Here is a 20,429-nt window from a genome sequence, read left to right as displayed (position 1 = left end):
CTAGGATTCAGGGGGTACAAGGTGGAGGGATTTGGTCATGTCCTGACCTTCTTCTCCTTGCCCTCCATGTCTTGCTGTGCTGGTGACACTTTTCTGTTGGTTTAAGGCACAGACACACTGTCCAACATAAATGACAGCTATTGGCACGTCATTGTAAACATGGCACAGGCAGTTTTTGGTATAAAATGCAAACACCACCCTGAGGGCAGACAGAATGCCATGGAGGACTTGCCAGCCAGAGCTCAGCAGGGCAGAGAAAGAATAAAATAAAAGATAAAAGATAAAAGGAAAAATAAACACCCTTGAGAAGCCGACCCTCTGCATTTCAGACTCCTTTGGCTGCACAGGGTGGGAAACGAGGACTTTTACACTCGTGGGGTCACCCCAGCACCACAAACCCTGAGGCTGATGGGGCAGAGAGGAGCAAACAAGCACAGCTCTTGCCAGCCTCCAAGGGGGCAAACTGGCTGCACACATGGCAGTGCCCAGCCTGGCCCCTCTGCTCCCCAAACCTGGGGTTTGAAGAAGCCCCAGGAGCTTTGGGCTCACCTGGAACCTCTGCAGCTCCAGGTGCTCCGTGGGACCCCCGAGCAGCATCTCAGAGCTCAGACACAAACCCCAGCCAGGGCCAGCTGCCCCAGGGGGAACAGCACACTGAGCTGCCCAGGCCAGAAACGAGCACAGGTGCCTTGCAAAACTCTGTTTTCCAGTGTAAACATGAAGCCAAGAGCAGACAGGGAGTATTAGGTTTAGTATCCAATAAAACAAGAATAAACTTTATGGGGATTTCTTTAAAAATCGCCTTTCGCAGGCATTTTCATGCAGGCAGAGCTCCTGATGTACAGAGGTTCACTTTAGGAGATTGCAAGTACAGAGATCCCTGATCTCTTTCATCTTTTTTCATTAAAAATCAGCGCTTCTGCAGGGTTGAAAGTTCTCCAAGATTTTATTAAATTGGGCAACACCAGAGGAGAAATAACAATGGTCAGAAGGATAAAGTTGTGCTCTCATTATAAACTTCACACTCTCCTCTCAGTGCTGGGTTTTCATTCTGCCCCTCTGGCACTCTCTGGCTCCTGTTCATTTTGATGAACAACAGGTTCTTAGTCTTAATTTAAATCCAGATGCAGTGTAATCTTTGTTATCCCATATCACATACAAATCTTGTTTGGGAGTTGCTTTTTTTTTTTTTTTTTTTTTTAATAAGCATGCTAAGGCATGGCTTTCATAAAATTCTCCCTAAAATGTTCTTTATACTTAAATAACAGAGTTACAAAGTCAGCGTAATGGTAGCAAAAGAGGGTGGAGGCGGGGAGGAGATCAAAAAGGAAATTAAACAGGTAATAAAAGAGATTTTCAGATGAGATTTGGAATCAAAAGCAGTGCCAGAAAGGCATTTCAATGGCAGGGAAGTACCCCATGCATTAGACACAGCAGAGGAGAAGGCTCTGCCATAAATCTTACAGCAGAGTTGAGGCGTGCAGGCAAATAATCACAGAAAATGATTCTTTTTCTACAGAAAACAGAAAAATAACCTACAGAAAAGCAGCAGGGCCAGGGTAGTTTGGGGGTGAAAGAAGTGCCTGGAGAAGGCTGTGGCTGCATCCCCGAGGCGTGTCCACAGTGGAAGGGGCAGGGGGAGCGTGTGGAGAAAGGCTTGAGTTCTCAATTAGCACCAAAACCCATGGGCATGCCCTTGGATGCAGCTGAATCTCCTCCAGGATGTTGTGGAAGTGGGAATTTTGGACAGGGGGATGTTCAGACCCTGGGCACCCCCACCAAGGGAAGGAAATCCAGAATGGCAGCAAGAAATGGGCAGACACCAACCTGTGCTTGTGGTCCCATCACCTTCTGAAGGAGATTCCAGCCTGGGCTTCCCTGGGCTCCTGCTCACAGCAGAGCTCATTTCATTCCAAATAAGTGGAATTTATTCCAACCCCAGCTGCAGGCTCAACACTGGCACAGGCAGAGGGAGCAGCCCAGGGAAATGTGGCACTTCTGCACCCTCCTGCAATCACTGCAGTTATCCCTGAGCCCCTTCATCAGAACTCATCAAGAAAACAGAGCTGATGAAATCAGAAGAAATATTGCCTGAATAACTCTTGAGATGGGCTTGGAGGTTTTTGCAGCCTTATTAAAAATGATGGGCAAGTCCTGATCAGCTTCTAATAATATCAGGTATGATTACCCACGTGGTTTTAGTCCTTACAAAAAACCAACTTTGCAGCACTTGTAGGATTAAATATTTCATACAATGGAAGAAGAAAATGGACACTGACCCTACACAGAGCAGAATTCTCCTGGGAACAAACTTTCATACAGAGGTTTATGAATTTTCTCCTCCCAGATGCATTGGGAGCACAGGTTTTCCTGTGGTAAGAGAATCCCCACTTCCAACCTAGGTAGGAATCAAGATTTACAGAGAAATGTGGAAATAATTAAAGGAGGGGGAAAAGCTACTCATGTTTTAATTTCATGCTCAGGTTCATTCAGAGTTTAAGATGAAGGGATGAGTCACCAGTTCTTATTTTATTCAAGCCCAACCCTTGGAGAGTGTTGGATTACAGGGAGTTACAGGCTGTGCCCTGGCAAGAACCACTCTGGGACACTGGCTGCTGTTTTTCTGATCCCTTTTTTTTGGGATTCAGCCCCAGCTGCAGCAGAGGTTGTGCCACGCTCAGCCCCTGCCAGTCACAGCCTGCCCAAAGAAGGCTCCAGAGGCTGCCAGCTCTTCCTGGGACACAGGGCTGCTCACAGAACCCACCATTGGGTGTGACAGCCTCTAGGAAGCACTTCCAGCCACTCCTGGTGGGAAAAGAGAGAGCTGCTGGTGCCTGAGCCTTCCCCTCCCTGCGCCACTGCAGAGAAAAGTGCCAGAGGATAAAGAGAAACCTGCTGGAGGATGCCTGGGATAGGAGGAACCACATCTCCTGAGGTTCAGAGAGGGGCCTCTCCCAAAATCCACGGTTTTCTGACAAAAGCCTTGTGAGTGAGTAGGAGCTTGGCTGTGTTTAAAGGTTGTGGACATTGGCTGCTCCCTGGCTGTGCCTCAGCAGCTGCATCAGGGACATTTGATGATGAGCTCTGCCCCCGTGCAGAGACTCCTGCAGCCCTCACCTCTTTTCCTTCCATGTGCTCCTTCAAAAGATGGTTTGTAGGATGCACTGCAGCCTGGCATCAGAAATCAGGAACACAAATAATCCCTCATGACTTCCCCAGCCCAGCAGAGCCCTTCTGCCTCTCCAGTTCAAAACCAGAAGCACAACAAAACCAGAATTCATTTCAGTGTTTCTCAGAGGTCCTTGCCACTATTTCTGAGGTCACAGAATCAGAGAATGATTTGGGTTCAAAGGGACCTTAAGGATCATCTCTTTCCAGCCCCCAAATACCTTCTCTCCCTTCATTCTTCCACTTGATTGAGAGCCTTTAATTTGTTTAATTCTTCAGTGCTGGACAGAGATTCACCCTTAAACAGCAGAGTATTTTCTTCTGCTCAGCTTGAAAGGATAGTTTTAACTGATTAACTCAGACATGCTCCAGAAAGAGGGATTTTTAATTCAATTTTTACATTAACATCGTGTTCATATTAGAACCATCAATAACGGGGGAAAAAAGGATGATTTCTCAATAATTATTAAAAAAGACCAGAATTTCAATTAAATTCATGACCAATAACAGGAAGGGTATGAGAATCCAATTACAGCAACTCTTGCTTCCATCAGATGCTCCGTGGGGATAAAAATGACCACGTGTGTGAGTAGAAATTGCAATCTGAGATCCCACATTAGGATGTTGGCTCTGAACTGCAGCTCTGATTTTCTGCCACTTTCCCTGACCAGCAAGGTGCTCTCCCCTAACTCACACAAAATCAGAATTTATCAACAAGGGCTCTTCTGGGTTAAGAGATACCAAGAACTCATTACAAGCATTTTGTTCTCCATCCTCTCAGCGTGCATTTGAGATCTGTGAATTTGCCATCAGCTCAGCTAGATCGTGATAAGTGGCAGCAGAATTGTGCCAGCCACTCTATAAATGGAATTTTCAAGACAGGGGAAAAAAAAAAAAAACAACCATGAAATGAACCAAACAACAACTAAACCTGTGCTGTTTAATAGGATGAGAGAGGGAGAAAATTCTCGATTGTCAGAACGACTGTTGTCGTTGTGGGGAGAAAAAGGATGGCTGTGCCCGTGTCCCTAGGGCCCAAAAACAAAGGAGAAAATGAATATTTGCCTTTTGTATCTGTCTCATTGCAGGGAAATCATCCCATGGCAGGGTCTGGGAGTGACATCTGCATTGAAAGCTGAGCCCTGGCAGAGGGCAGCGAACACAGACCCAGCAATCCTGGCTGTGCAGAGATATTCACCCTAAAATCCTCCCCAGGCAACAGGAAAGGCCAAAACGAGCACTCCTGCCACTGGAAGGGGTGAGGTTTGGGAGGTTCCAGCTCGAGAGCAGCTGCAGCAGGAGTTTGCCAGGTTGGTTTTCTGCAGCGTGCACCTTCGTGCTGCCACCTCCACCTGGGGAAGGAGAGACTCCAGCCCTGCAAGCACAACAGCACCTGGGAAACTCTTCAGGGCCCAAAGATCTGATCTGGGGCTCATCACAGCCAGAAATGATCTCCAGGGCTCAAAGATCTGAGCTGGGGCTCATCACACCCCAAAATGATCTTCAGGGCCCAAAGATCTGAGCTGGGACTCATCACACCCCAAAATGATCTTCAGAGCCCAAAGATCTGAGCTGGGGCTCATCACAGCCAGAAATTATCTTCAGGGCCCGAAGATCTGAGCTGGGACTCGTCACACCCCAAAATGATCTTCAGGGCTCAAAAATCTGAGCTGGGACTCCTCACACCCAGTGGGGTTACTCGGCTCCCTTTGCTCTGCTCCCCTCTTTGCTGTGCTCCCCACCTTGCTGTGCTTCCCACACCCAGGCTCCCCTGGCCTGAAGACACTGCCATGAGTGGTCAGGGCAGTTTGTCCCCTCCACCGTGGGGCTCAGGTGACCCAGATTTCCCCCCAACCCTGACCCCAGCACCCGCACATCAGCCAGGTACACACCCAGGCAGGGCTGCAGCTGCTGCTGCGCAGGGTCTGGGAGCACTGGTCCCATTTGCTGAGCTGCTTAAAGCCCCACTGCTCATCCCCAGGTGCTAAAATAGCATCACTGTTCAAGTCTAAATGCTGGAACACTGAGAATTATCCTTTTTCTGCAGGAAAACAGAGAGGAATATTAACTAGACAGAATTGGTTCACTCTGGAATTTTACCACGAGGAGGTTGACTCAGTGCACCAACACCCACCCCTCCCCTCAGAGGCTTCACCTGCCAGGGCCACACTGGATTTCCTCTGCACAGGTAATGGACACCCCTTGGGATGGCACCCTTGGGATGTCACATTTCCACCAGGACAAACACTTTCATTCACCCTCTATCCACAAACCCAGCAACTTTCTGAGGATGCGGCTGCACTGAAATAATGGTGCCATTATACTCATATTTAATTGATGATGAAAGCCAAAAAAGCCACTTTTACTCTTTGAATTCCCAGGACTTCTGTGACTTGCTGGAAGGCAGGCCACAGTGACAGGGATTGTTTTTCAGGATGAAACATGACCCACCAGCTAAAGTCCAGTACTAAACTCACCCAGCCTGTGACAGCAGTGACACACCTCAGCACCAACTACAAAACAAAAGCCACTGACCACAAAATACACAGGACGGAGTTTTGGTTTTTTAAAAATGAGATATTTGTTTCTTAATAAGGACAAGGCATTTTATATAAAAGAATAGGAGAAAATTACTAATTTTGTTTGACCCCCAATGACCCCGTGCAGCTGCAACAAGACCTCAGTGGGATTTAAAGGATCAGGCAGAGCTTTTGCCTCAGCCCAGTGGAAGTAACTGAATATAAGCAGCACAAATAGAGATGCTCAGATGTTCCTGTCCTCACTATAAGTCAGCACACGCTGTCAGAGGGGGAATATGGTTTTGGAAATGGTGGGGGGTTTCCCAAGGACAAACATACTTCAAAGGAAAATCTAGTGCCACTTTTTTTTTTTTTTTTAAGTATTAAAATGGATTTTTAGACAAATAATGGCACTGCACAAATCCTGTCCTCATTTTCTCCTAGAGGTTCTCCCACTGATGCTAGGGCTCAGAAAATAAATAGCTGGAGAAGCGAGTCACAAATCAGCAGTGGAAGGAAAGGGAGATAGCAGAAAACTATTACCTGACAGCAGATAGCTACAGAGCTCAGCATTTTTATCAGTGCCTGAGTAATGGAACTTCCACGCCAGGCAGAGCGGGGAGGGAAGCGGGTCAAGGCCAAACTCTGACACTGAAAAGGATGCTGTGACAAGGCACGGAGCTGCCACACCCCACTGGTGGCCCCAGACACCCAGAAATGCCTGGCAGTGTCACACTGCGCCCAGGGCCTGGTCAGAACCCAGAGAAACCACACCAAAACTCATGCTGGGCTTTGGCCTACAAAGCACACCCCAGGTTTTAGGCTCTCCTCCAGGAACTGCAGCTCTGGTGGTTCTTGAGTGTCTGGCTGGTTTTATGCAGCACCTCAGCCCGGCCAGCAGAGCAGCAGTGCCGGGGTGGCATGGATGGGCACCCCTGCTGTAGCTGCAGGTGAGCCCGGTGGGCAGAAATGCTGGTGTCTGACTCAGTTCAGAAGGCTGAATGATTTCCTTATTATACCTATGCTATAATACATTAATATACTATTTAAAGCAGATACTAAAACTACAAACCTACTTTTTCTAACTACCATCTCTAACTCGCTCCCAACTCGTGACCCTTTCCAGAGTCCAGACACGTTGGATTGACCACCAGGCTCAAACAATCCTCACCAGAACCCAACCAAGCCATCACCCCAGGTAAACAATTCTCCACACACATTCCACATGGGAAAAAACAAGGAGCAGAAATAGAAATTGTTTTCTTTTCTTCTCTCTGTGCTCCTCTATGAAAAACCCTGAGAGAGGGGAGGATGTGTCTGGCACACACCTCCCCAGGAGCCAGGGTACCACTGACAGGGCAGCCCAAGGCAGCTCTGGGCCAGGGGGCAGTAACATGAGAAATAATATTTTTTATTCTTAAACCAGACCAAGGCACTGTGGTTACACTGCTGAATAAGCTGTTACCCAGCCCTCATCCCCTCCTGGGCTCTCCCTCCCTAAATGGGCACGGCTGGGGAGTTTAGGATGATCTGAAACGCTTTGATTGTCTTTAGCTTGCCATTTTCTTCCCTCATGCAGCTCTTCCCTCTTACTGAGTCAACAGAATAATGAGGATGCTGTTCTTAGGTTTAAAGCTGAGTAAGTGACATTTCTATCCATTATTTATTTGCCTGGAAATTCTCATGAACGCCACCAGTGATAATCACCTAATTCCTACAATTTCTTTCTAGATCACCGTCACACACCGGGAGCTGCAGGCAGCAGCTCCATCCAATATTTATGAAATTATTTTTCTTTCAATGGATGCAGAGTTACAGCGTGGCCACAACTACAGCTGCTCCTTGAAACTCTGGCTGGGAGTAAACACTGAGTAAAGCACACCTCAGCTGGGAAGTGTGCTGGTACTCACACAATCCTGGCACAGCACAGCCCAGCCAGTGCGCTACTCACCCTGTGCTGCTGTACACACAGCTTACTCACAGTGTGCTACACGGAGCTACTCTGCACACAGCTTACTCACAGTGTGCCACACGAGTTACTCTGCACACAGTTTGCTCACCCTGTGCTACGCTGCACACAGCTTACTCACACTGTGCTACACGAGTTACTCTGCAGCATTAGCTCTACACAAAGGTTATGTTGTGCTAAACAAAGTGAGCTCTGCACAAAGGCTACTGACATTGTGCTACCCAGCATTAGTGCTACACAAAGGTTACGTTGTGCAACGTGGCATTAGCGCTACACAGAGGTTACTCACATTGTGCAACATGGCAATAGTGCTACACAAAGATTACTGACATGACATTGTGCTACCCAGCGTTAGCACTACACAGAGGTTACTCACATTGTGCAACATGGCATTAGTGCTACACAAAGGTTACTCACGTTTTGCTACCCAGAGTTAGTGCTGCACAGAGGTTACTCATGTTGTGCTACCCAGCATTAGCTCTACATAAATGCTACTCACGTTGTTGCTACCCAGCGTAAGCGCTACACAGAGGTTGCTCCCTGTGGTAAGTCCTGCTGCCCCTGCGAGCAGCGCCAGGCGTGGCTGGGGGCTCTGGTGCTCCCTCACAGCCCAGGGCAGCTCTGGGTTAGGGTTAGGCCACAGAACTTCACGGCTTTCACATTGTTTGTAACAGGTTGTTTAAAACCTGGCTTTCATGTTGTTTTTTACAGGTTGTTTAAAACCTGGCTTTCATGTTGTTTTTAACAGGACTTTGCCACAGCCCCACACAGTTTGGGATGTGCTGGTAAAATAAACGGCAGTAACCACAACTGGCATTTTAGACTGTAGTTACTGATGGAGAATGACAGCAAATGAATAAAATACAACTCTGGGAAAAAAACGGTGCAAAGCTAAAAGAAAAGCAGCATTTAATGACTGCCACAACAACAAGCTATACATTTTGCTCAAATCAAAGACAAACAATTGCACATGACTGCAGATTGAAAAGCAAATCAGATCTCTCACTACAGCCTCTGCCAAAGCCATAATTTTGTTTCCTACTTTAAGAATCATCACAGATCTCCTGGAGAAGGTTGGAGGTCACAGGGCACTTCCCTGCCCTGGCTCCTGTTAGACAGGATCCTCAAAGCCTGGGCAGGGCCAGAGCCAACCCCTCTGAGATGTGCCAGAATCCTGGGGGTGTTTTGTCTTGCAGCCCATGATGCCAGCATCACTCCTGCTCTGCCAACCACCCTGCACCCAAAACCTGCGATTTTCCCCTTCTCAGCCTGCACTGCCAAAAGGATCTCCTTCAGACAGGAGACCAAAAGATTTCAGGGCAGCTCACGCTGGAAGGGTGCCAGAGGATTTAGGAGGTTTGAGTGCCTCAAATCTGAGCTCAGCCCCAGAGGTGAAGCCAAGGCTGAGGTACCTCAGTGCCAGCAGCTCTCCCCCAAATTCCTGCTGCTCCCTCCCTGCCCCAGCTCCTCCCTGAGCCATTCCCCAGCTCAGTCACAGCAGGCCCAGGCTCTTGGCAGTTATTTTCCTCAGAATCTGACAAACTTCACTCTGACTCAGCCTGATCTCCATTCCAAAATAGGGAAGAGGAAAGCAGCCAAGCTGAGGAGAGGAGGAGTAGGAAAGGGAGGAGCAGGCAGCTGATCTGTTTTTAGAAAGAAGAGCAAAAGGAAGCTCGGATGTCCCTGAATCCCAAGCAGAAGTGGTATTCCACTGTTGATCTTTTCTTCCCTATTGAATTCAAGACTCACATGGGCCTTGGGATCAGAGTGGAGCAGAGAGAATGGGCACAGATTCCTTTGGCACAGAGGTAGAAGCAGTGGGTAATTACACTAAAGATGTTTTTGGCACACACAGCCACCAGCCATGAAGAGGATGATCAAAAGTCCTGGCAAATGGCACAGGAAAAGATCTAAAGGGGAAAATTTCACACTAAGGATGCCCCAGCCTGTGTCAGGATCAAATGGAAGAGACTTTGCAGTCCTTATTTGATCATTTGCTCTTTTCTCTCCCCCTCTGAGCACATCACAAGAGTAAATCCTGCCTCCCCCAGAGTAATTTGTAGAAGAAAATCTCCATGCCCAGCTCTGCAGCCCCTCAGCATCAAAACCTGGGCTGCTGTGAGCTGGCTCTGGGACTGGCTGGGAGCTATTAGCAAGAGAAACGAACCAGAAAATATCCATAATAAGCACATGACCAAAAATAACACCTAAAACTGAGACTCCATCCATGAGGCAGGCCCAGGGCTTGCTCCCTGGAGCTCTCCTGCATCGAGGGAGCGTCAGGAAAACACAGCATCTAATGTCTACATGTATTAAATGAGATCTAAAAAGCTTTGGAGTTTGGCTCTCGTGTCGTGCCCACCTCTCACTCCCTGTGCCCGCAGAGATGCCAGCCAGGGCCTTTACAAAACCCTTCAAGGGCTTGGGACACAATTTTCTGTCTAAATGCCAGAGCCACTGCTGACGTTCAGCTCCTGCTTCCTTCTCTGCCCCAGAGCCTCTCACCTGCACCGGGCAATGCAGACAGACCTGCAGGTAACAGCAATGTTCCCAAGGACCTGACTGCTGCCCAGTACTCCTGGAGTGCAGCTGCTTTGATCCTGCTGCTGCTGGGCTAAACTTCAAATGAACAACACGGTGCATTTCCCACCACCAATAAATGTAATTAATGGGTTCAATTAGCCACCCAAAGATAAAATCCTCTGGCAGAAAGTCCATAGCAATGTAAATTTCAGTCTATTTTTTGGACGTATTTTATTTACTTGGCACCTTTGGCTTTGTTTTTCATTCATCATAATCCTTTTATCCCCTGAAATCCTTATTGATTCCATTTCAAACTCTGCTCTTAATCTCATTTAATACATGTAGATACTAGATAATTTCATATTCCAGTTGTCTGGGAAGTTGACAAAACCAGCTTTTTATTATCTCATTTTTCATTTAAATATTTTTCCAATTCTGTTTTCAACACCCTCACTCATCTGGTTTTCTTTATTCTGAGCCTAAAAAAATGTGTATCATGCCAAACACCTGTGATTACAGGGCAGTAAATTCCCAAATTCCACCTGCAAAGAGCTGATTCCCAGATTTGTGTATCTGATTTGGGACTCTCAGGCCTCCACGTGAGGTGCAATATTGGCACATGATGAAGTTCCTCATTTGTGTGCCCACAAATGGCTTTTTCTTTTTTACCCACAGCAACACCACTTGTGCATTCAGTGCCATTAACTCCTCCTGTCGATTAGGCAAGGAATTATGTGAATGTTTTACTGAAAAATGGCAGGGAAAAAATCAGAGTGTGGGCATGTGAGCAAGGGAAACTGATCTGGAAAACCTGAATCCTCATTTCCCAAGCAGCTCCAGCTTTCACTGATGCTTAAAGCCAACTGAAGTCAAGCATGTGAAGCAACAGCAAAATCATTTCTCTATATATTCAAGAGATTTTCAAGGGCAGCTGAAGAGCTTTTCCAAGATACATAATGAGAGCTAAATTGATGGATCTCAAAAGAGAGAAACTTCTGGGCTGGAATTTGATACACTGCTCTAAGAAAAACATAGAAAGGGTGGGCAGAGTGTGTTGTGCATTAAAACTACAGTGAAATACAGCGCTGGGTCATAGGGGTGATACCACGGGAGTTTCAAAAGGCACTTGCACTGCCACAGGATCCTGGTAAGTCTGGATAAATGAAACCATCAGCTTTAGACAGGAGAAGAGCTCATCAGCAGAGCCCCACGTTCTCTGGTGTCTGGGGACACCAACCCATGGGGTTCAGCCCCCAGCCCTGCTCTCCTCACCTGGGCCACAGGGGAGAAAAAGCCCAGCTGGGAGCTGACTGAAGCTGCTCAATAACTGACAGCAGCATTATCCCTTGGAACTCATTTTCCTGTCTAAATGCCAGAGCCACTGCTGGTGTTCAGCTCTTGATTCCTTCTCTGCCACGCCCAAGACCTCTCACCTGCGCCAGGCAATGCAGACAGACCTGCAGGTAATTAAAGTGCTTCCCAGTCAAAAAGCCAAAAAAAATTTATAAATAAGAAGAAATAAATCTTAAGAAACAAAAGCAACACATCCAGACTTCTTCTTTGACTGCAGGGCTAAGAAGAAAAAACTTTTTACAATCTCAAAATCATCTTAACCACAAAACCCCAAAACATTGGCACCCCTGGGTGGGCACGAGTCCAAGTGGGCACAAGCTCAAAAGACTCGAGCCTGGAGCATCAGGACATCACACATTGAATTCCAGCCCAAGAAAGGAACACTGTGAGAACTCCTGAGCAGCCAGCTTGAACTCTCCAGAGAAAAGATCGCTTCAAACTCAACTCAGAAAGGAAAAAAACTGCTAAAAAACTGACAGCAGCATTATCCCTCTTCCTACAATGCCATTTTTGAGAATCCTTACATGCTTCAAAGTAGAAGCTGGCACTCAGGGCCAAAGAAGCTCCCCTGGGACCCAGCCAGCAAATTCCAGTGCAGCAGCCCAGGGACCACCTTGGCCAAATGAATTCCCCCAGCCCTCTCCAGAGGAATAAGAAGCTTTGTGAAGATGTGAAGAAGCCTCCTCAGAACAGTATGGCCCAAAGTTGTCCTCTGCAGTTAATGTGCAGCAACAAATTCTCCTGCCAGTGACCCTGGCAGGGCCTTGCCTGGAGGGATGAGCTCCTGCATCCCTGCAGGGATCAATCCTTCCCCTCCTTCAAGACCCCCGCTCGCTGGAAGCTCTCACCTCCTTCCATGCCAGCCAGCCAGGTGAAAGGCAAAGCTCAACCACTGCTTCAGGTGCATCTGCAATGTCCACAGGTGAGTGGGTTCAACAATGTGTTCATCAGCAAACGTTCTTGTGGAGAAAGGGAAAAAATCACGGTCAAATGTTGTCAGGATTGTGGGATAGGTTTTCCCTGAGCAATAATGGTTATAGATCTGAGCTGAGAACGGTGTGGAGCAGGAACTGCTCAGAAACTTCAGCTCACGGCTTGGAGAGAAACAAAAACTTCCCCAGATCAATATCAGCAACCAGTAAAACCCAAGTCAGGTCTGGATTTTGCAAAGCCACTGCTAATCAGCCCACGAGTTCATCTCATCTCAGACCCCAAAGTTCAAAGGAATATTCAAATATTGATTTGCCTCTAAACATCTCCCCTGGAACAGCAAGCCCAGCAGAAGAAAGCCAGGCACATGAAACCATGAAAATAAAGGAAAGTCTTCAAAGAGAAAATTTTCATTCTTACCAAAAAGAAGAGAAAAACCCCAACCAACCAATCAACAAAAAAACAACCCAAAAACCCTTAACAAACCAAACCCAACTCAGTTGTTACATCCCTTTCCAAATTCTCTCTACACCTCTACTTTGAAGATATTTTTGCCTTGAAAGAAATAATTTTAATGTAAAATTATTCCATAGCATTTGCAGTTGAAATCTGCCTCTGCAAGGACTAGTCCATAGTTCATTTTGAAGAGAGAGAATAAAATGCAAAGGAAATGTTTATTTCTGTAACATCAAAAGTCAGCTGTAATTCAATTAGCAGCTATGGCAGATTACAAGATTTGTGATTCCTCCAATAAAGACAGTTTTGTTTTAGGGGCAATTAACACAAGACCAGATGTGAAGCCTTGAAATTCAGAGAGAACAAAAGTGGGAGGTGGAGTTGACAATAAAAATGCAGGAAGTGGAAACAAACAAGTTGTTTTCTAATTTTTATCACAGTTGTCCTTGCTTAGGGGGAGACAGGTTACTGTTACAGGGAGATCAAATAACTAAAATTAGTGTGCAGAGCTTCCTCATGTGCAAAATGTAATTCCTGCTCTCCATGCCCCTCCATTCGGAGCAAAGGTGATTGCTCATTAAAAAGAAATTACTTGTAGCAGTATTTTGGGGTTCATGAACTTTTATTATTTGTTGCATTTAATAAGCGCAGGGAAAGAAAAAGGTCATGTCTTGACTGGAATAGCTTGTAAGTGAATTTATCAGCAAAACACAGAAGCTGAAGATAAAGACAATCCCCGTTTAGTTGCTGTATTTGATTGTTTTCCTTGTGGCTTAATAGTGTAAATTAAAAGAGAGCTTAAATGTTAGCACCACTGACAAGATGGCACATCCAAAATTATAAGGAAGCAAATAAAATGATTCATGTGGAATTTTGAAATATCTCAAAATATGTCAGCCACCAGATGTCACAAAACCTGCAGGGGATGATGCAGTGCACCAAGAGAAGGGCAAGGCTCTGGCAAAGCACAGCATGGCAGGAAATTATCCTACCAGTCCCCATAAATCTGAGAGCCTGGGAAGGAAAGGAATAAAACACACCAAAGACAAAACAAACTGAGATCTTCTCTGCCACCATCTACCTCAGAGGAGCAGTGAAGTGCTCAGGACCAGCATCTTGAGCATGGCAGAAAACAAGACTGCCATCCATTAAAAAAGAGCATTCAAAAATCTCCAGGGCCAGTGTGACCTTACCTGAGTGGGACAAGGTCAGTGTGTTCAGCATCACCCACAAGTGCTACAGACCAAGCAGCCACTTGGCCTGCCAACAGAACAAATTCCCCAATATTGATTTGTGTTCACACACAGAACACAACGAATCCCATGTGAAAGGCACCATTCACAACAGCCAGAAAGTACTTTCCCCACTGGTTTTGCCAAGTGCATTTCCACGTACTTATGGAAACACAGGAAATGTGTATGAATTCATTTCTATCCCAGCTCCATGCTGACAGCAAAATCCTCAGCCCAAGAAGTGATGCTCAGTGAAGAACTGGACAAAGCCTGACCCAGTTTGGCAGAACGAAGGCAGCAATGGGTGCAAACAAGAATTTATCCTGTGCAGGAGAGAGCCCCAGCAAATAAACTCTCTGCTAAGACCCTTGAACCATTCCAAAGGCCCTGCAAGAGCATTATTGCATTATTCCTCCTGCCCTGCATTTATTGCAGACACCGAGGAGCTCTGGCAGAGCATCACCCCCAGACCAGGGCCCCGGGCAGGGATGCAGAGCCTTTGGGCAGGGGTCAGCAGAGGGGCTGCAGTATGTTAGGGGAAGGGTTGTGTGCTCAGATTAATTAATCCAATTAAACAGCAGCACTAAGAAGGGTTAATAAGGAGAAAGATTTCCAACTGCATTGACCTTGAGCTGTTAATGAGGTGCAAATCCTCTCCCTAGGAAATGTGGGTGCTTGGTGGAAGCAAAGCAGGCTGCAAGAGAACCTGCAGAGCTGCCACAGCACCCTGTTCATCTCCTCCTGCTCACGGATTCCATCCGGGAAATATGGGAAATATGGGGCTCCTAGCTTGCAGCAGCTTGTGACATATAGAAAGGAAACAGAAGTGGTTTTTCACTCAGAGCACCCACTACGTCCAAAATAACAATCCACCCTATCCACTCTGACAAAATAACACATAATAGAACTAAAACTGTGCTGTCAAAAATAGTCTGTTAAGCTTCCCATTCCTCTGAGGCCTGCAGTCTATTTTTGCTGCCGAGAGCTGAAGTTACACACGCCCCACCGAAGCTGCCTCAGCTCAGCCACTTGAAAGAAGCAGCCTGCAAAGCATTAATAATTCATCTGATTGAGTTTAGCTGGCACACTCAGCAACCAAACTGCACCAAAGTCCTGTGAGGAGGGAGAGGAGCTGCTGCAGGAGGATATTTCCTGCTTTACAGCACATTCCTTTTTTCTCCTCCATGCATTTATTGGCCATGAAAAGCTGCCTCGGGCAGTCCAAGAGGAAAGGGTGCTCGTATAGAACCAGGGTGGGAAAAGAAGAGACATCAGAAGTGGGAAATTTTCCATGTCAACCATGATCCACCAGCCCAGTTCAGTTCTGATAACTCTGTGCTCTTTGGCAGTCCTTTTGAGAAGTTATCCCTGGCACAGGAAGGGCAGCAAAGAGCTCTGGTGCCATCCCTCCTCTTCCCACTCAGCCTTTAAACTGGACAAAGCTGAGGTGCAGCTCACACGTGGAACATCCCATTATTTCTGTGTTGGTATGAGGCACAAAAAAAAGCCACAACAGCACATCATGAACTCAGCCCTGCATTTGGGTCCATTCATTTTACTTTCCTTACATTTGGGTCCTTTCATTTTACAAATATTTTCGAGAAAATGGGACTGAATTAAACCTCTGGCAGCCTCCAGGTTTATTCACTCTATCGATTGCTCTGGAGATGAGTGGGAGCAATTATTTCGCAGAGGTTCCTTCTCCAGAGTGAAGATGGAGAACGTTAAATGCATTCCAACTGGAGAATAACAGCTGAGAGGGAGGGGAGGTGCAGCTATGAATGACTGAAGCAGAAATGCACAAAGCACTGGGGTCTGCAGAGCAATTTCTGATGGCCACCATGGCACAAAGGGGATGTTGGGCATGCCCCAAAACAGAGATTCCTTGAGGTGAGATGGAGAAGGCGCAGCTTTATTCCTTGACAGAGCTGCTCCCTGAGGCAGGGGGCTGGAGAGCTGCAGTTTTTATTGCACCAAGCAGTGCCCTGGACACCAGCCCATGCCTGGGGCTGAGCAGAGCCAGCACAGCCAGGGCAGCCCCAGCACAGGGAGCAGCAGCTTCAGGACTCTCCTGGCGAGGCAGCAAAATGATTTATTATCTAAAAGGATTTGTCCCAGTTTACTCACAGCACTGGGTTTTAGTGTTTTGTACCTAACACGGGCCCTGTGAGGCCCACAATTACCTTTTATATCACAGTTAAAAGTGCAGGTGTCAAAAGCTGAGAAAGATGATAATCCACGGGCATTCATCATCCCAGCACTGGGGACACAAGGCTCTGCAAAAGGCAGGACGCAATGTCTGGCAAAATATGTCCAAGAGAAAATCCATGGGCTGACTTTCACCAAGAAAAGCTGCACCTCACAAATAACTTTGTGCTTTCAGCTCTCTGCTTATGTATAATCACATATATATAATTCTATAGATAAGCTATGTCTTAACAGATGGGGAAAATCCATAAATTAGGCCTCTCTGGCATTAATTTGTTGGTGATTTTTCATTTGCATAAAACCAACCTTAAGTAATTTGTGTTTATGAGAAAAAAAAAAAAGATCTTTCACCATATTGAACTTCACCATCTCACGGAACAGGTCATTCACTGAATTATTATTGGATTATCTTCCAGTAATTAAGTCTATTCAGTGTAGCAGTTATTCATCAGAGTAGGTCTTAAAATACCACAGCAAGAGAGCATTAGCAACCACTTTTAGAAAAGTAATTCAGTCTAAAGAAGATGGAATATCATTTGTCCTTCCAGTCTGTTATTCTGGCCCCCAAAAGCCTCAGGTCTGCTGGAGCAACCAGACTGGCTCAGAAACTCTCACTCACCACACAGGAGACCTTCTCTTCTTCCAGAAAATTCAGGATTCAGGCAGGGTGCTCATTTCCCTGGCTTTTACAGCTGCTTGTGCCACAGCAATACAAAATGAGCAGCCAGATCTGTCATCACTTCGGTGGCTTGTGAGCAAATAAACCCCACAATGGAATTTTCCAAAGTTTCTTCAGGATGCGTGCACCAAGCCATTTTTCTTAATAAGACGCACAACACATTTTGACTGATTTGCTCTTTTTTCAACTGAAAAACATGGCCATGCAGGAAGAGAGGACTCTGAGAGTTTGTCTGGGAGACTTCCAGACTTTCAGTGCTGCAAATCCCAGGGCTGCAACCATCAGGAGGGCCCAGGCAAATTGCTACTGAATGGGCTCAGTTTATCCAGCAGCACAGGACATCTTTTGTGAGGCAGAGACAGAACCCAGTGAAACCATGAGCAGAGCCACAGCAGCACTCCTGTTTTCTGTTCCATGTCTCACTGTGGTGTTGGCATTTTTCTGTTGGTTCAGGCTGGGGACACACTGTCCAACGTAGGTGACAGATATTGGCACGTTCTTGTAAATGCAGCCCAGGGAGTTTCTGGTATTTAATGTTTGTCACATCCCACTGAGGGCAGAGCCCCACACGCTGCCCTGCAGGACAGAGCTGGGCAGGGCAGCAGAACATGTGAGAGATAAACAGAATAAACAACCTGGAAACCAGCACAGACCAATTATGGCTTCTGCTTTGGCAGCGGGGCTGACAGACAGAGACTTTCTACAATTTGGGATCATTTAAATGTCACAGATTCTGACAACCTGGCACAGGGAAGCCAGCAGTTACCTCTGCTGGGCTGTTTTATTCAGCTGCCAGCTCTCCCTGTCCCTCTGCACAGCAGCTCCTGCTAAGCCCATTCAGGTTCCCCCCCTCACCCCATTCCCTGATCATCCTCTGCTCCACAAATGCTGCTGCAGGCACACAAAACCACACACGGCTTGGTGCACTCGTGGTTCCTGATAGAATTGTTCCTTTTGGTTTTTTTTTCAGCTGGCCAATTTATAAAGAATGAGAACATAAAGGGAGCATTAAAACGGGCAGAAGTTCCAGATGTGAAATCAATTTCAATCAAACACCAGCCACTTTCTTCAAACGAGCCCGCCCGTCACAGAAACACAAATAATTATCTATAAACAGAGCTTTTCTGAGGCCAGAATAATGTGTCAAGCACTAGAATTGAATTCCCATTTCCAATATGTTTGAAAACTGAGCACGTTTCCATTTCCACAGGCAAATATTAGTTAGGTGCAAATCCATATTATTTCCGTGAGCATTCAGCTTTCTAGTGACAACTGCAAGGAAGAAAATCTGCTGCCTGCAGCCCAGGCAGCTGCTCTGCTGGTGCTCTGTGAGCTCACAAACCTGCATTACTGTCTGCAATTCTGTCACATGCAGTGTTAGAGGAGTGTGTTTGATTCAAACACAAGTGTTCATATAACAGAACCAGCAGAGCATCTTCCCAAAGCTTCATTTCATCTCCTCATTGCCAGGGAGCTGCTTCCTAGGACAGAGAAATCAGATCCTAACCCCTGGCTTGGATTTAATTGCCCAGTTCTGAACAGATTCCAACATTTCCCCCTGGGTCATCTTTTAATTGCACATATTTCACACCTACACAGGAACCTGAACACACCAAACCTTTCCTTCAGAGGCTGAGGCTTCATCAGGCTGCAGCCACAAGAAAAGGAAAACTTCCCAAAGTGTCACAAACATTCTGTGGCTGATTCATCTTGAGCCTGGAACAACTTCTCCTTAAGAGGGAATCTCAGTGCTGAGATTTAACAGCAGCTCTGGAGAAGTGCAGGTAGTAAAAGCCACAGAAAATAAAATATTGCAATGAATAAATAGAGAATTCAAGAGAACTCAGGCTGGATTCCCTAAGCACTGTTATTTGAAACTTGCAGTCAATGAGGGACAGAAATTTTCTGGACATTAACGTAAAGGTTTTATTGAAGTTTCTCTTCTAAGTGTTGGTGATAAAATTTGGCTTATAAACCCTCAGAGCTCAGAATATTAGAGAGACATCACATTATTTATGGCTGGAAAAGGACAAAATACCAGAACAAATTACAGAGAGCCAGGCTATGCCAGGTGTTCCATGACTATGTGTATCTTCAGTCCTTAATTAAAAAAAGAATCTAGAAGTCCCAAGTCACAATCATTACAAAGCTTTGAAGGAAAGAATTAAATCAAGTTTCTCATGATTGTCTAGAGACTGAAATTAAATTCCCAATAAAGTGGGCAGTTAACCATGTAAGAACAGATCTCTTCAGGGCTTTAATTAAAAGTTACTTGGATAAGTCACAACTGTCTTGGAAACTTCAGGTTCTCTTTTCTAGGGGGAAATGCCAGGTTATACACCAGGAGCAAAGTTCACACTTTGGAGGTCAGCTGTGCAGAAGATGGATGGCAAGAAGCAGATACAGAGAATTTGCAGGCTGGGCCATGCAGTGGACATCAGGAAAGAGCAATCTAGCCTGCTTCTCCATCTCAGAGGAGCAAGAGTTTTTATATTACACAAACTGGGGTGGGTCTGCCAGCCTCAGCAGATGTCCTCTCCTGAGCTCCTCCTTACATGTGGGCAGAGAAATATCCTGGCTCCTGCCCTCTAAGTTTGGAGGGGTGACCAGGTGGGACAGTGTTTTCACAGGAAATCAGGAGGTTTTGGAATACAGTTTTCTGCTTCTGCAGAGTAGTTTTAGTGCAGGTTATTTTCTAATCCCTCCAGGCCTGTCTGTAGCACAGGCAGGGGGCTGAACACTGGATTTACTGACCCCAAGACTTGTGCCACCACAATCAAACAGCTTCAGTTTTCAATGGGAATTTAGGTGTGAACTCGAGTTTTTAATTACAGCTAAACTGTCCCCAGGCTGATGAAGGAGAGTCCTCAAACAGGGACAGGGCTGAGCAAACACAGCAGAGAAGGGACTGCAATAAATAACTGGCAATCTAAACATCTCCAAACTGCCCACTTGCCTTAAATCCTGCTTTCAACCACCCGTGCACGTTCTTTACAGCTGCCTTTCCCTGCCAGAACCTTCATGGGTTTAAGGCAGGGTTTAAGACAGGGTTTAAGACATGGGTTTAAGACAGGGCAGGCAGCAATGCTCAGTAGGATTTGTGGAGCTGAGCCTGACCCCAGGGGTCGTTCTGAAGCCCAGATTGTTCTTGCTGCAGGGCTGACCTGCACAGGATGGTCACTGGGCAGCTGGGGGGAAAGTTCCACTTCACTCTGGGACCTTAAACCACGCTTGAACTTTCAAAAACCTGATTTTCTCAGGGATCAATACAGTCAGTGCAGGTGTTCAGGGGGAAGCAATTGCATTTGCTGAGCTCCTGCAGTGCCTGGTAACCCCCACAGGAGCTCTGCAGGACCCAGAGCAAGCTCTGGGATGCTCAGCTCCAGGGAGCA

The sequence above is a fragment of the Lonchura striata genome, chromosome 17, assembly GCF_046129695.1.
Source record: "Lonchura striata isolate bLonStr1 chromosome 17, bLonStr1.mat, whole genome shotgun sequence".
Taxonomy (NCBI): Eukaryota; Metazoa; Chordata; class Aves; order Passeriformes; family Estrildidae; genus Lonchura; species Lonchura striata.
This window is presented reverse-complemented; position numbering follows the sequence as displayed.